This window comes from Hyla sarda, chromosome 5 (genome assembly GCF_029499605.1).
Source record: "Hyla sarda isolate aHylSar1 chromosome 5, aHylSar1.hap1, whole genome shotgun sequence".
NCBI lineage: Eukaryota > Metazoa > Chordata > Amphibia > Anura > Hylidae > Hyla > Hyla sarda.
In genome coordinates, this window is record NC_079193.1 from 215,587,475 (window position 1) to 215,601,812 (window position 14,338).

The 14,338-nt window shown below is 41.6% G+C and overlaps 1 long non-coding RNA gene across 2 annotated transcripts in view; it reads right to left on the reverse strand.

Annotated features, from left to right (window-relative positions):
• The window catches only part of LOC130273783 (uncharacterized), an 84,650-nt gene that overhangs the window by 45,062 nt on the left and 25,250 nt on the right, over positions 1-14,338 (reverse strand). Inside the window, exons 2-3 of one of the 2 annotated variants that reach the window (XR_008844120.1) lie at positions 9,927-10,100; positions 4,635-5,017 (exon numbers count right to left, since the gene is read on the reverse strand). This is a non-coding gene — a long non-coding RNA (uncharacterized LOC130273783). Of the gene's footprint in view, positions 1-4,634; positions 5,018-9,926; positions 10,101-14,338 lie in introns of those variants that run through there. The other variant, XR_008844119.1, reaches the window with a different exon arrangement.

The window sequence follows — 14,338 nt, forward strand, 5'->3', positions numbered from 1 at the left end:
AAAACCACATTCATGTTTGGCAGGACCGAAAGTGCATGTGTATGGAGAAGGATTTGGCTGCAAGGATTTGGCTGACAGCATTTGATAGTGTATGACCAACTTTACTGCACAAGTAAACTTCGTAAGTTACTAAAATATATGTAACCATGCACATTAGGTAGAAGCAGATTGACTGATCATGTGGTGAATAGTGTTGAGCGGCATAGGCCATATTCGAATTCGCGATATTTCGCGAATATATGGACGAATATTCGTCATATATTTGCTAAATTCGCATATTCGTAATATTCACGTTCTATTTTCACATATGCGAAAATTCGCATAAGCGAAAATGCGCATATGCGATAATCCGCATATACGAAAATTCGCATATACGAAAATTAGCACATGCAAATTTTCGCATATGCGAAAATTCGTACGCCAGTCTCACACAGTAGTATTAGAACCTTCTTTACACCACACAAGCTGGAAGCAGAGAGGGATGATCACTGTGATGTGTAATGTGAAAAAAATAAAAATAAAAAACGAATATTTGTAATTGCGAATATATAGTGCTATATTCGCGAATATTCACGAATTCGCGAATATGCGATATTCACGAGTAAAATTCGCATTGCGAATATTCGCTAGCAACACTAGTGATGAACAGTGTTTTCAATAAAACAGCCACACATATATACCGTATATATATATATATATATATATATATATATATAATTGACTGTTGCAGTCATTGAAATGGGCCATACATGTTCTGTGACAACAGGTGAAGGCTTATCTTTTTGGGAACAATCCTTCAATGGAGGATTAGCAACTAGTGGATAATTCTTTCAAACGTGGCAGACTTTCTGTCAGCTAGAATGATTCTTTGTTAAATTTTCCCCAACAAACAAACGGTTTAGTTTAAATGGGCACTCTCAGGTTCAAAAACTTTTTATATGTAGTTCTACTTGGCAAAACATTAACATTTTTATTGAAATCATGTCTTATAAAAAGACCACTAGGGGTCCTCATACCATCCAGAACATAATCTTGTCCGGCTGCAGCATACTCTTTGTCCCAGCTGAAGCACGGGCTAGGACAAAGTCCAGGAAGCGAGGATGGGACTAGCACTTCTTAGTGCTCACTCCTGTCCTATCAGCCTTTAGCATAAAAACAGAGAGGAGGGGGTTACAGAGCAGCCTGCAGTGATGAATGAAGAGATCCAGCACAGCACGGGACAACTAGACTCAGGGAGGAAGATGCAGAATAAGAACAAGAGGCAGACATGCCCTCTTAAAGCACAGGATAAAAAAGCAAGTGAGCTAGAGAAAGAAGGTATTTGTGGGAGAAATATAGGTGTTAGAAACATCAACATTTGGGGGATTTTTTGTTACATATGACAGGTACTCTTTAAATTTCCCATTTACAACAACTGTAATGTTTGTGCGTATCTTTTCTAGTCCTTTTACAAAAAGGAAGGAATGGAATGCAACAAATCACTAACCTCAGTGGACACCTGTACTTCCTCTTGCACATAACTCCTGAAGCCAGTGATTGGCTGCGGCTCCTCTTGCCAAGTGTATAGAAATGTCATTAGGGTGCTTCTGCTGTTTTCAGTCTGCAGCAATGGCAGTAGGTGCTGTTTTGCTTATTTTTTTCAGTCATTGCCTGTTCCTGTTCATTAATTTTTTTGTCATTTGGGCCAGAACACCCCTTTTAGTGGGATCTGCCAATCATCTGCAGATACCTCAGGTCAATGGCCAGCTTTAGCCAAATTCATTCAAAGTACTGCCTGGAAAATTAATGACTAGCTCACAACACACATGGTAAGAGTGATGACACAAGAAATCTCTTCTAACTAGGAATCTCAGCCAGGGCCACTAGGGTTGAAGTTTAGATTTTGTCTGTATTGTCTGCAATGAATGGAAAAGGTGCCCTCGTCGACCACTTTCTCTTGTAACTCTGCATTATTTTATCTACCCTTTCACATGGAGTGCATGAATCACTCTAACCAGCTCATTTCTGCTCAATTGAGTTGAACTACCAGACCATGAAATCTCTGAACGTCTTTTTTTTGTCAGGAGTGAACATAAAATGCATTCATGTGTTATATCTGTGAGTGTGGTTCAACACTTGGCCTTATTTGTTAAAGCTTGTGCAAAGAAATAAGGAAGCGACATTGACTATAATGACCAAATTTCTGCTTCTATTTTACAACCTGCATTAGATGTCTGGAAACTAACCGGCTGCTATGGGAAACAACTTTACGTCGTCTATATATGCTTGAAGGAGACTCTCAAGGTTACTTAGTCCTGGGGGCCTCTACTATAAAGCTGGTTTTACACATACAGGTTTCTGGTTGAATATATAGATCTTTCTGCTGTAGTATAAGTATACAGTTAACACACACACTATCTGAGACAAAGTGGATTTCAAATTTGACATGGCTTTTGACACTGAGGCTGATATGAAAGTGGAAATAGTTGCGGATTGCAGGTACATTCAGCACATATTTTATTTGTGTGAACAAGTCCTAACAAGGACTTTTTAGTCTATATTTTGCATCAGAATTTGTATCCCAAAAAACAGAAATATAAAATAATACTCTAAATAGATAAGCTTGAACCTCTTGCCTGTTTGGACCCATTCTAAGTTTTGTCACTTTGTTTTGTCAGTTTTGTTTTTAAACATGTTAAAGCCCTACCACAGAATCTTCCTAGACACACAATGTAGGAGAGTTAATTGTATGCCTGGCACCTAGGAATGACATGTCTGTAAACATAGGGGGAGATTTATCATTGCTTTTAGAGAATTTTTTTGTCTATGTTTAGGCACTGTTCAGGCGCAAGCAGCATATTTTGAGACTTTTATGCTTCTTTTGATATAGACAGTTTCACTCTTTTTGCCTACCCGTAGAACTTTTTCTTTTTGACCATGCAGTAGTCACATATTTATCATTTGCGACTCTTGTCAAAAGTCACTATTTTGTGCGCAAAGGTACTTTTCTAGGTGCAAAGCTACACCACCTACCAGTAGGCATGAGAATAATTTCTACCTTCCACAATTCAACCTTTAACCTCTTGTGGACGACATCGTCCCACTCCCCTTCTATGACATGTGCTCAGGAGCTGAGCGCGGGTCATAGCTGGGTGGTCCTGGTGGCTATCTGCCACCAGGACCCATCTCTAATGCCAGACATCACCGATCATGGTGATGCCCGGCTTTAGCCCATTAGACACCGCAATCAAATTTGATTGTAGAGTCTAAAATGCAAGTAAAAATGTCCTGGCAGCTCTGTGAAAGTAAGTAAAAACACCTAACCTGCCAAATTCAGGACCCGGGAAAGTGTCTACTTCCCTCCCTCACAAGTGTCTAGAAAAAGTGTATGTAGTAGAGCTTTTCCCACCACAGCAGAGCTGAGCAAAATTCATCATCCTGCTGAACCTTCTTGATAAATAAGATGCACGCTAGTCAAACCCACCACTCAAATAAACGTGAGAAATAGCTCTACCGTAGACATTCTTTGATAAATTTGGGCCATAATGTTTTAAAGTTTACCCGTCATTTTAGGTGACTTTTCATTTTAGGTGACTTTTTATGTGCCGCACTATTTCTGGCCATTATATAACCTGTACATGGTATTTTTTCAGCAGAATTCTGCTCTGCGGGCTTCATCTCTAATTTGCAGTTCTACCAGAGCCCCACCCCCTCCTTAGACTTGTATTTCTTGTCTTGCAGACACAGGACAAAGCTGAGCTGATTTTCAGAGTTGAATAGCTTGGCAGCAAAGGGGGGGGGGGTTTGATAGCAGGATCACATGTTAGGGGCTATCCAGGAGGCCTGATGCCTGTTACAGGGACATTCAGAGGCTTGCCAGGAAAAGCTTGGTTATGGACTGGGACAGGACGTCCATCCACAACTAATAACCCTCTCTTACCCATTCTTACAATACAGCTCTACGCCTGAAAGGTTAGTCAAGGTGACAGTTTTACCAGCATTTGGTATACATATATTAAAATGTATGATATGGGCTAACAGTTGGCAAAGTTAATATTAGATTGAGTCCACATATTATTATGAGCCGACTGGGAGAGATGTCTTTTGGCTGAAGAATGATGGCTATCTTATGTGTATGGCCAGCTTTAGGGTAGGGTGACAAGTAGCATAAACTCTGCGTATTTGACGCACGTGCATTTTTCTGTGCTAGTAAAGTCTATGGGAGTAATAATAAAAACCCATTTACTTTGCTAGCACTGAAAAACGCACGTATGTCAAACACGCATGTGCAACATTATTTTTAGGATCACAGTTTAACTTAGGCCATGTGGATTCTGAAGATATATTTTCACAGTTTTGTTTGGTGGTGCTGAGGAGCATGTCTGAACATCCACTTCTTCAACTGTCACAGAAAACAAGTTACCTTGTTATACAGCCTAAAGGGATTGTCCAGGGATAAAAAGTTTTTAGACACGGCTGGAGGTGGTGTGAAAATAAAAAATAAGTCATACTTACCTCCTCCGTTCCCCTGCCGGAGGGATACCTTTAGTCCTGCTTTAATCTGCACCAACCACAGCCTGTGTGCTCAATGCAATGTAAAAAGAAAGCTGCATTATCCGACTCTTCCTGTAGCACATGACATCTATTTCCTTAGAGGAGCCACTTTGTTTTATAGGTCTTTTACAAAGAATTATCTCATGCTGGTCTAACCAGTCCCCAGGGAGTCTGGATTTTACATTTACAGTATTTGGCAATGTGGACTAGTTGTCACACTGTTTACAAGTCTATTTTAGTCTCTAGTGTATTTTTGTTACAATAAGCAAATTCTCAACATCTCTTTCCAGGATAAGAGGTAGTCTGGATAAATCTGTATCTAGACTAGGTCCTGAAGGAAATCTCTATTGAACTCCTTGCCATCTCTCCTTTTCCCAGCTATCCTCTCAATGAATTTTCCATGCTTTACATGTCTGCCAGAGACCACTTTTCTCCTGTTCTTCCTTTCCCTCACAAGAACTAAGCATTTATTTCAATTACTGACCTGTAAAAAAAAAAAAAAAAAAACATTTGCAGCCTAGTAGCACAATTACAAATGGCGGTGCAATTCCTTAAGGGCAGCTTTGAATGTATGGTAAGTCTTTACAAGGTGGTACAGGCCCTTCTATAGTAAGAATTACATGGGCAGCGTAAAACTAGTAACACTCAGTTGACAGCTTACTCGAGAACATTTCAAATAAGAATAACAGAGGAATGGCACAACAGAGAGATAACAAAAAAATATTCCAGAATTGTTATTTCGTGGGTAATGCTGGCAAGTTGGGAGAGGCCACAGGTTTACTTTAAACAAGATTTCTGGGACTTTAATATTGATAAACTATCCTTAGATAAGGTTATCAATTACAGATCAGTAAGGGTCCAAGTCCCAACACTTCTGCAGTGTGTCTGTAATGTCTGTTTATCTGTATTTTGCATTTTTCTGCTTTTTTGCATTTTTCTGCATTTTTGGGTACTGTTTAGACATTACGTTTATGTCTGAACAGTTTCTGTGCTTATTCTCACTGATTTGGGAAGAGTTAAAGCTTTCAGCCTTCAGCACTGGGAGGATATATAAGGCATCTTCAGGTGCTGTTCTGGGCTGGTAATTACACCTGTTTCTCAGACCATATTTGCATTATGTTCACTATGCCTGTTTGAGCACATGTCCTGAGTTTTAACCATGGTTTACTGTCCTGTTTGATATATGGATTTTAGCTTGCCTTGTTTGAGTACTTTGTCGGGTTTTAGTATTCTTGTACTGTTCGTTCTGCATATGCTTTTGTTTCCTGAGCCAGTATTCACACTGTGCGTTTGTCAGTCCTGTTTTGACCTTGTTTCATCCTGGATCTCCTAGGATAGAATCCTGTTCTGAGCCTTGTGCTAATCCGTCTATCTAGGAGTGAGTTAGTCTTGTGTCTGTACCCGTGTTTGCTTGTATTTAGGATTTTTGTTTCCTCCTACGCTAGTAATCTGCCTATAGTGGTGGAGTGTGCCACTAGCTAGGAGCCTATTTGGCTTTAGTATTGATGTTCCTCCATGATTAGAGTGGGGTGTCTAGTGTGTTCCTTGTTCTGAGTCCAGTGTAAACAGTGCTCTTGATTTCCTGACCTGTTTAGTGTTCTGACATTTAGTTAACCTGTTAATCCCGTGCATCTCCTGGTTCATATTATCATATCTGCTGTTATATCTTGTTCCCAGTTTCAATACTGTATGTCAGTATGATATATCCTGCCTGGTATATCTGTTTGTATCTTAGTAGTATTCTTGTTATTTTCCTGACTTGCTTCCTAACATGTACAGTTGGTTTGTTTTGTTTGACTCGTATGCCCATGCACTTTAGCGCAGGAAGGGACCGGCACCCAGTTGTTATCCACTGCTAGGGTGTCTAGGCAAGTAGGCAGGGAGAGTGGTCTTAGGGACAGCTTTAGGGCTCCCTGCCCCTCTGTTCATGACAGTGTCCCACCAGGATCCCTGTAAGGCCTGTGGTTAGGTGACATCCAGCTTGTGACCTATTATGCACCCATCAGTCTGTATAGATTTTCCAGTCTCCACTACCACCCAGTACATAGTTTGATTATTACTCAATAGTGATAATAGGAAGAAATGTGTTCCCTCTTTTACCTGTAAAACACATTTTATTTTGCTATGTAAAAATCTGCTATGAACATTCTAAAACTACTGTACACACCTCTACATGGTGTTGTAGTATTGCACCAAACTAAAGCTATAGACAGCTTTGCATCTTTGTTTTTATTGCGTTGTATGTATTATGTAAAAAGAAACTTTTTGGTAGTTGCTTTTAGTTAAAAAATCTTTAAAGTGGTACTCCTGCCGCTGGGAACTCCTGCGATCTCTCCTGCAGCCGCCCCAGTCATCTGCTGCACGAAGCAAAGTTCACTTCGTGCCTGATAACTCACGATAAAGGGGCCGGAGGATCGTGATGTTACGGTCCCTCCCCCTTGTGACATCACACCCTGTCCCCTCAATGCAAGTCTATTGAAGGGGGCATGGCGGCTGTTGTGTTAAAGGTCTCAAAGTATTCCCAGAACTTTACACATGAATTGTTAAAACAGTGTCTTAAAATCGCTTGATGCCAGGACAGTCCCATCAGATATGCATTAGTACTCCTGTAGTGCCACACCTACAGCAAGAATTGTGGACTGAAGGATAACGTCTATGACTGTGTAGTGGGAAAGTAATACTTCCAGTCTGAATTTAAAAAACAGCATGCCATAGACATTTTGTGCATCAGCTGAAAAGCTTTATTTCAGTTTTTGGGAGTAATTTAGACCTGTGATTCTGCTTTTCAAGACAATTGTTCTTTATACCTGTTCTTGTTTTCTCCTGGGCCTCCGGCTTGATTGTTTTCCTTATATTGTCTATTGCAAGAACTCATGTCTCTTTCTGGGGAATGTTCTGGAGAACATACTTGTTATGTTATTTATTTGAAAATTGAATAAAAATTTGTTAACAAAAAAAAAAAAAAAAGACTACGAGGGATTGAAGCTGTTTATAAGTACATCAAGAGATATGCCTTCCCTCGCACATACTGTAGACAGCCAAATGAGGGCAGAGTACAGCTAGAGTTTGGACTAGGCAGGACAGTCGTTACAGGACCATCCAAGGAAGGAGCCTACCCAAAGGGCTGGTTCAAAGGCAGGATTGTCAAATAATGGTGTCATAGGGCCAGAGCAGGAGGATAGAAAGCCAGAATAAAGCATCTAATCCCACAGAGACAGACAATGTACATTAAGCATAGGTGGTGTCTGAAGAAAATGTAGTTTATGTCTGTAGACCCACAGGAGGGAGGACAAAGATAGTAGACCTAACCCACTGCTTAGAGTGTCCAGAGGGAAACCAGTTGACAATACACAGGCTGACTGCTCCTTGGAAATACTTGCAGAAGGCTGAGTACAGAGCCATGATCCTATGGCAGAGGTGTGGGCCAGCACCAATCTGCTCCAGTGTAGCCTTAAGAAAAGACTAGTGAACCCGATAAAATGCTTTTTCCATGTCTATGAAAAGCAAACAGGCTGGGATGTTTCTAGCCTTTGCAAATATTGAGAGGAGTGTCTTGTTGGTGTTGTCCATCACCTCCCTGCCCTGCATAAAGCCCACCTGATAATTATTTACTAAAAATAAAACAAATGGAGTGAGGCGCTGAGCTATAATTTTGGCATAGAATTTTGAAGAAATGGGACGACAATTGAGGCAGACAGAAGGGTTCCCCCCCAGCTTTGGAAGCACGGAAATGTTTGCTTAAATCTGATTTTGAGTTGAACTGAGTTTCAGAAATAAACCTAGATTCATATCCAGAAGATAACAGGAAAGGATGTAGACTAAATTCACAGAGAATCCAACTGACAGGATTAAAACATTTTTATTTCCATTAAACTACTTCTGTCTTTTTAATTTTTACCAGTAGTTTACTATTATTGTCTTTTATTAAATCATATATATGTGACAGTATCTTTGTTTTGTGACACTGCATAAAACACACACAGTTGCTGTATGGCACACAGGGTGCAGAAAAGTAGGGAAGGCAAGCAACCCTATCTCCCATGCTGGAGCCATCTCTGCTGTAAACTATGCATACTCTATGCATATTCTTATTTAACTGTAGGTTATAACTGTCTTTATATAACAAAACATGGCAACAAATAAAACAAATGAAATAACCCCTGTCCAAAAGTTAGCATACCCGTTGTTCTTAACACAGTACTGTGTATTATATTATCCCCTTTAGCAACAGCATAATACTTGTCAAGAGCCTCATACTTGTCTATGGAGCTTCTGGAGGATGAATAGTTGCCTATTTGTCTTGGCAAAATGCCTCCAGGTAATGCCTTGCATGAACCACAGGATTGAGATTTCACCAGAGTGGCTCAATGATATTAAGGTCAGAAGACTGTTATAGTCACTCCAGAATTTTCAGCTTTTCATAAAGCTTTTTTTGTTTTGTCACTCCAAATTACTAGAGGATATGAGGCTTGGCAAGGTGTTGACGGGCATATTGTAAATGGCTTTTTTGTGGCATTAGCAAAGTAAAGGCTGGTAATGGCAATTCAACCATGCGACCCATGTTTGATCAAGTATCATCATATTGTGCTCTTTAACACAACAACACTATGGGGGGAGATTTATCAAAACCTGTTCAGAGGAAAAGTTGCCCAGTTGCCATTAACAACAGATATCTTCTTTCATTTTGCAGAGGCCTTGTAAAATATGTAAGAAGAAATCTGATTTGTTGCCATGGACAACTTTTCCTCTGCACAGGTTTTGATAAATCTGCCCCTATATTTTTCCACAGCAGCCTGTATTTCACCTGAGAATACCTGTGGACTTTTCTTTGTATCCTGAACAATTTTTCTGGCAGTTGTGGCTGAAATCTATTTTGGTCTACCAGAACTTGACTTGGTATCAAGAGATTCCCAAATGACCCCTGTTCCAAAGTCTGCATACCGTTAGTCCTTACAGGGTTTATCCAGAAATGAAAAAACATAGCTGCTTTCTTTTAAAATCAGCACTACACCTGTCCCCGGGTTGTGTGTGGTATGACAACTTGGCTCCATGCACTTCAATGGAACCTAGCTGTAATACCACACTCAGCCTGAGGACAAGTGTGGTGTTGTTTTTGGAAGAAATTAGCTTTGCTTTTCTGGTCCTGGATAATCCCTTTAATACTGCATATTGCCCCTTTTAGCATCAATGACAGCTTGCAGTCTTTTGTAACAGTTGTCTATTAGGCTCTGAATTTTTGTAGCCGGTATAGCTGTCCTTTTTTATTGGCAAAATGCCTCCAGGTTATGCATAGTCTTTGGTAGTCTTGCATGAACCACATGTTGGAGATCTCCCCATAGTCGCTCGATGGTATTAAAGTCAGTAGATTGTGATAGTCACTCAAAAATCTTTACCTTTTTCTGCTGTAACCATTGAAGGGTCAACTTAGCCTTGTGCTTACAGTCATCGTTGTGCTGGAAAGTCCAGAAGCATCCAAAGTGCAACTTTCATTGGAGAGAGATGATGCTGCATTCATATTGCCATCAATTTTCACAATATTCCCAATGACGTTAGTGTTCCCCCTCTTCCTTTAAAAAAATAAAAATAAAAAATCAGTGACCCACCACCATGCTTTACAACTGGGATGAGATTTTTTACACTATAGGCCTTGTTGATTACACTCCAAAAAACATAGCACTTATTTAACTGATTTAGGATCTACAGGACAGGTTATATACACTTGCTTGACCACCAATAGGTAGATTGTTCACCCCCCCCCAGTAAGTAGAGAGTTGTCCCCTACTAAAGAGTTGCCGCCGTAGTAAGTAATTGTTTCCTCGCTAGGTAGATAATTGACCCCCTAGTAAATAGTTGTCCCTCAGTAGGGAGATAGCTGCTCCCCTAGTTAACAGTTGTCTACATCTAGGTAGATAGATTCCCCCCTAATAAACAAAAGTCCCCCACTAGGTAGATAGTTGCCCTCTAGTAGGCAGTTTCCCCTACAGTAATTTGTCCCCCCCCCCCACTATGTATATAGGTGACCCTTACAAAAATAAATAAATAAACATGGATGCCTCCTTTCCACTCCCACACTGACAGGGCCTTTTCTTCTGTCCTCCTCTTTTCTTTTAGAAGACTGCAAGGCACAAACGCTGTAGGTAGTGCACAGATGACATCAGTCATTGGAGCTTGAAATCGTATGGACAGTCATAGTGGGGAGTAGTGATGAGAGAGGAGGCATGCTGGAGACTTGGGATGAGGGGGGAGCATGCTGGGGACTATAAACTAAATTATGTGGACTAGGAAATAAATAGGGAGCGATGTTGGGTACCAGGAAAAAGAGGGGAGTCATGCAGGGAACCAGGAATGAGAGGAGTGCCATGCTAGGGTACAGAAATGAGAGTACCATGTAGGGAATCAGTCATACAATGTAATTTGGGGCTCTTTTATTAGTAAATATAGGTTATTTGTCTTTAAGAAGGGTGACGTGGATGCACATTTTGAGCTGCAGTTTTCAGGGAGCTGGTTAGTTTAGTTGCTGCACTGTTCTGCTGTGGCTCTTTGATTAAAGCTTTCAGATGTCAATGCAATATCTGATAATATATCCACTATAAGAACAATGGCTGGATTCTGAATATTACTTTAATATGTACTAATAAGAAGCTTAAAAAATATTAGCATATTCACTTTCCCCATGATGGGAATGGGAACTATTTGGAATTCCTAAAAAGGAGATCATGTGGGATGCTCCAGGCACAGAGCATCTTCTCCCTACAGAAGACTGGATGCTTAAATTCCTAAGACCCTGAATAATTGACATGTTCCAGGCCTACATGCTAATTGAAGAAAACATTGCAACTATTTGTGCTTAGAAAGCAAAATCACTGAATCAGTTTACAATACGTACATGAATGGCCTATTTATTACAAATTAGGAACAACATAGACCATTGTGCTAATATGATGTATATTGCTTGTGTTACTTTTAATTACATTGTCTATTTATAAACATTCTTTATGATATAACATGTTTCCTTTTTAGGGTATCTCCGAAAATTTGCACCAATTTTACTATTTTCAAAGCAATTGTCATTAGAAAAGGTGGCATAAAGTATAGCTTCCCTTACACTTTTCTGAGAATCTGACGGCTGTTCACCCACACTAAACCCAATATACTGACATTACAGAAGGGAGCAGGCCAGGGAGTGAATATTGATGAGACAGGGGAGCTGGATGAGCCGGCTCCCCACCTCCATTATGCACTGGAGTGCAATATGAATTACAGCATGAAAACACAGAAATCTGTACCCACACCACCAAAAAGAGTAAGTGGCCCTTCATTTTAAAGCTCTTCACCTGCACTATAACCCAGTATACTGGGTTTAGTGCGGGTGAACAGCTGTTAGTAAGTTTCCATTAAAGCAATATATTTGCATATTTGCATTAGATAATACTGTGTGTTTCATTCCATAAAAAAGTGGTATAGTAGAACTACACCCACTATGAAATAAATTTGCCATGATATTATTCTCTCCTATTCACGGACAGAATACAACAGTGACAGATCCACTGGCCTAATATACCGCTATTACTTAGTTAATAGCAGATTTTTTTTTTTTTTTTACTGATTCTGAAACTATTCACTTCTAGGCATGCTCTGTGACCTGTGCAGAGAGGAAGGGTGAGCTCTACTGTGATTTGGCCTGATACTGTCTTATCAATACATCAATGTAACTTTTCCCTGTAATGATAAAGAGGATGCTGCTTGAATGTTTTCTGTACAGAACAGGAAATATGAGTTTAATACTAAGCATAGTGACCAGAATGAAAACTGAAAGATTTCAGGACAATTTTATAATAGAGACAGTAAAGACAGAAAAAAAATTCCAAAAATATGTTTAAAGGGGTCCTCTGGTATGAGAAAATTATATTTAAATAAAACTTAACTCACCCCAAGATATACAACTTATATATAGCATTATCACTAATTGTACTTGAATTATGACAGGAAGTTGTGTAGTTCTTTCATATTTAGTGTGGTTTTGTCTCAGCAGAGACAACGCATCATCACCTGTCTCAAAAGGCTTGGCTGGATTTTGTCTCTGAGCTGTAGTCCTGCTCCTGATTGATGTCAACACCTTAGCTGATTCAAGCTTGCAAACTTGTGTGTGCATAGGGGAAACATAACACCTAAGGCTATGTTTACACGTTACAATTTACACGGATATCTTACAGCAGCAGAGTCCCATTGACTTTAATGGTATTCTGCTACGCTGTTAACATAGCAGAATTTCTGTGCCGAAACATCTGAAATTCAAATTTGGCTGTCCGCAGAAAGCATTCCCGAGCGGTCCTAGCGCCGGTATGTTATGACCACACTTCGCATTCAGGGGCAATGTCCGCACAGAGATTTTCTGTGTGAACATTGCCATGTGAACATAGCCATAGATGACTGAGCATGCATGTGGAAGCATAATAAAGTATATGTTACGCCTAGCGCTCCGGGTCCCCGCTCCTCCCCGGAGCGCTTACGGCGTCTCTCTCTCCGCAGCGCCCCGGTCGGTCCCGCTGACCGGGAGCGCTGCACGGTCATGGCCGTCGGGGATGCGATTCGCACAGCGGGACGCGCCCGCTCGCGAATCGCATCCCAGGTCACTTACCCGTCCCGGTCCCCTGCTGTCTTGTGCTGGCGCGCGGCTCCGCTCTCTAGGGCGCTCGCGCGCCAGCTCCCTGAGACTTAAAGGACCAGTGCACCAATGATTGGTGCCTGGCCCAATTAGCTTAATTGGCTTCCACCTGCTCCCAGACTATATCTGTTCTCTGTCCCTGCACTTCCCTGCCGGATCTTGTTGCCTTAGAGCCTAGTGAAAGCGTTACTGTGTTTATCCATACCGTGTATTTGACCTCCTGCTTGCCTTATTGACTACGATTCTTGCTGCCTGCCCCGACCTTCTGCTACGTCCGACCTTGCTTTGTCTACTCCCTTGTATCGCGCCTATCTTCAGCAGTCAGAGAGGTTGAGCCGTTGCTAGTGGATACGACCTGGTCACTACCGCCGCAGCAAGACCATCCCGCTTTGCGGCGGGCTCTGGTGAACACCAGTAGTGACTTAGAACCGGTCCACTAGCACGGTCCACGCCAATCCCTCTCTGGCACAGAGGATCCACCTCCTACCAGCCGGGATCGTGACAGTAGATCCGGCCATGGATCCCGCTGAAGTACCTCTGCCAGCTATCTCTGATCTCACCACGGTGGTCGCCCAGCAATCCCGACAGATCGCCCATCTAACCCACCAGCTGTCGGAAGTGTCCACCATGGTGCAACAACTTCAGTCGTAACTTCTGCCTCTGCTACAGCAGCAACCATCTCCTCCGCCAGCTTCTGCACCCCTTCCGCAGCGAGTGGCCACTCCTAGCCTCCGCTTGTCCCTGCCGGACAAATTTGATGGGGACTCTAAGTTTTGCCGTGGCTTTCTTTCGCAATGTTCCCTGCACTTGGAGATGATGTCGGACCAGTTTCCTACTGAAAGGTCTAAGGTGGCTTTCGTAGTCAGCCTTCTGTCTGGAAAAGCCCTGTCATGGGCCACACCGCTCTGGGACCGCGATGACCCCGTCACTGCCTCTGTACACTCCTTCTTCTCGGAAATTCGAAGTGTCTTTGAGGAACCTGCCCGAGCCTCTTCTGCTGAGAGCGCCCTGCTGAACCTGGTCCAGGGTAATTCTTCCGTTGGCGAGTACGCCATACAATTCCGTACTCTTGCTTCTGAACTATCCTGGAATAATGAGGCCCTCTGCGCGACCTTTAAAAAAGGCCTATCCAGCAACATT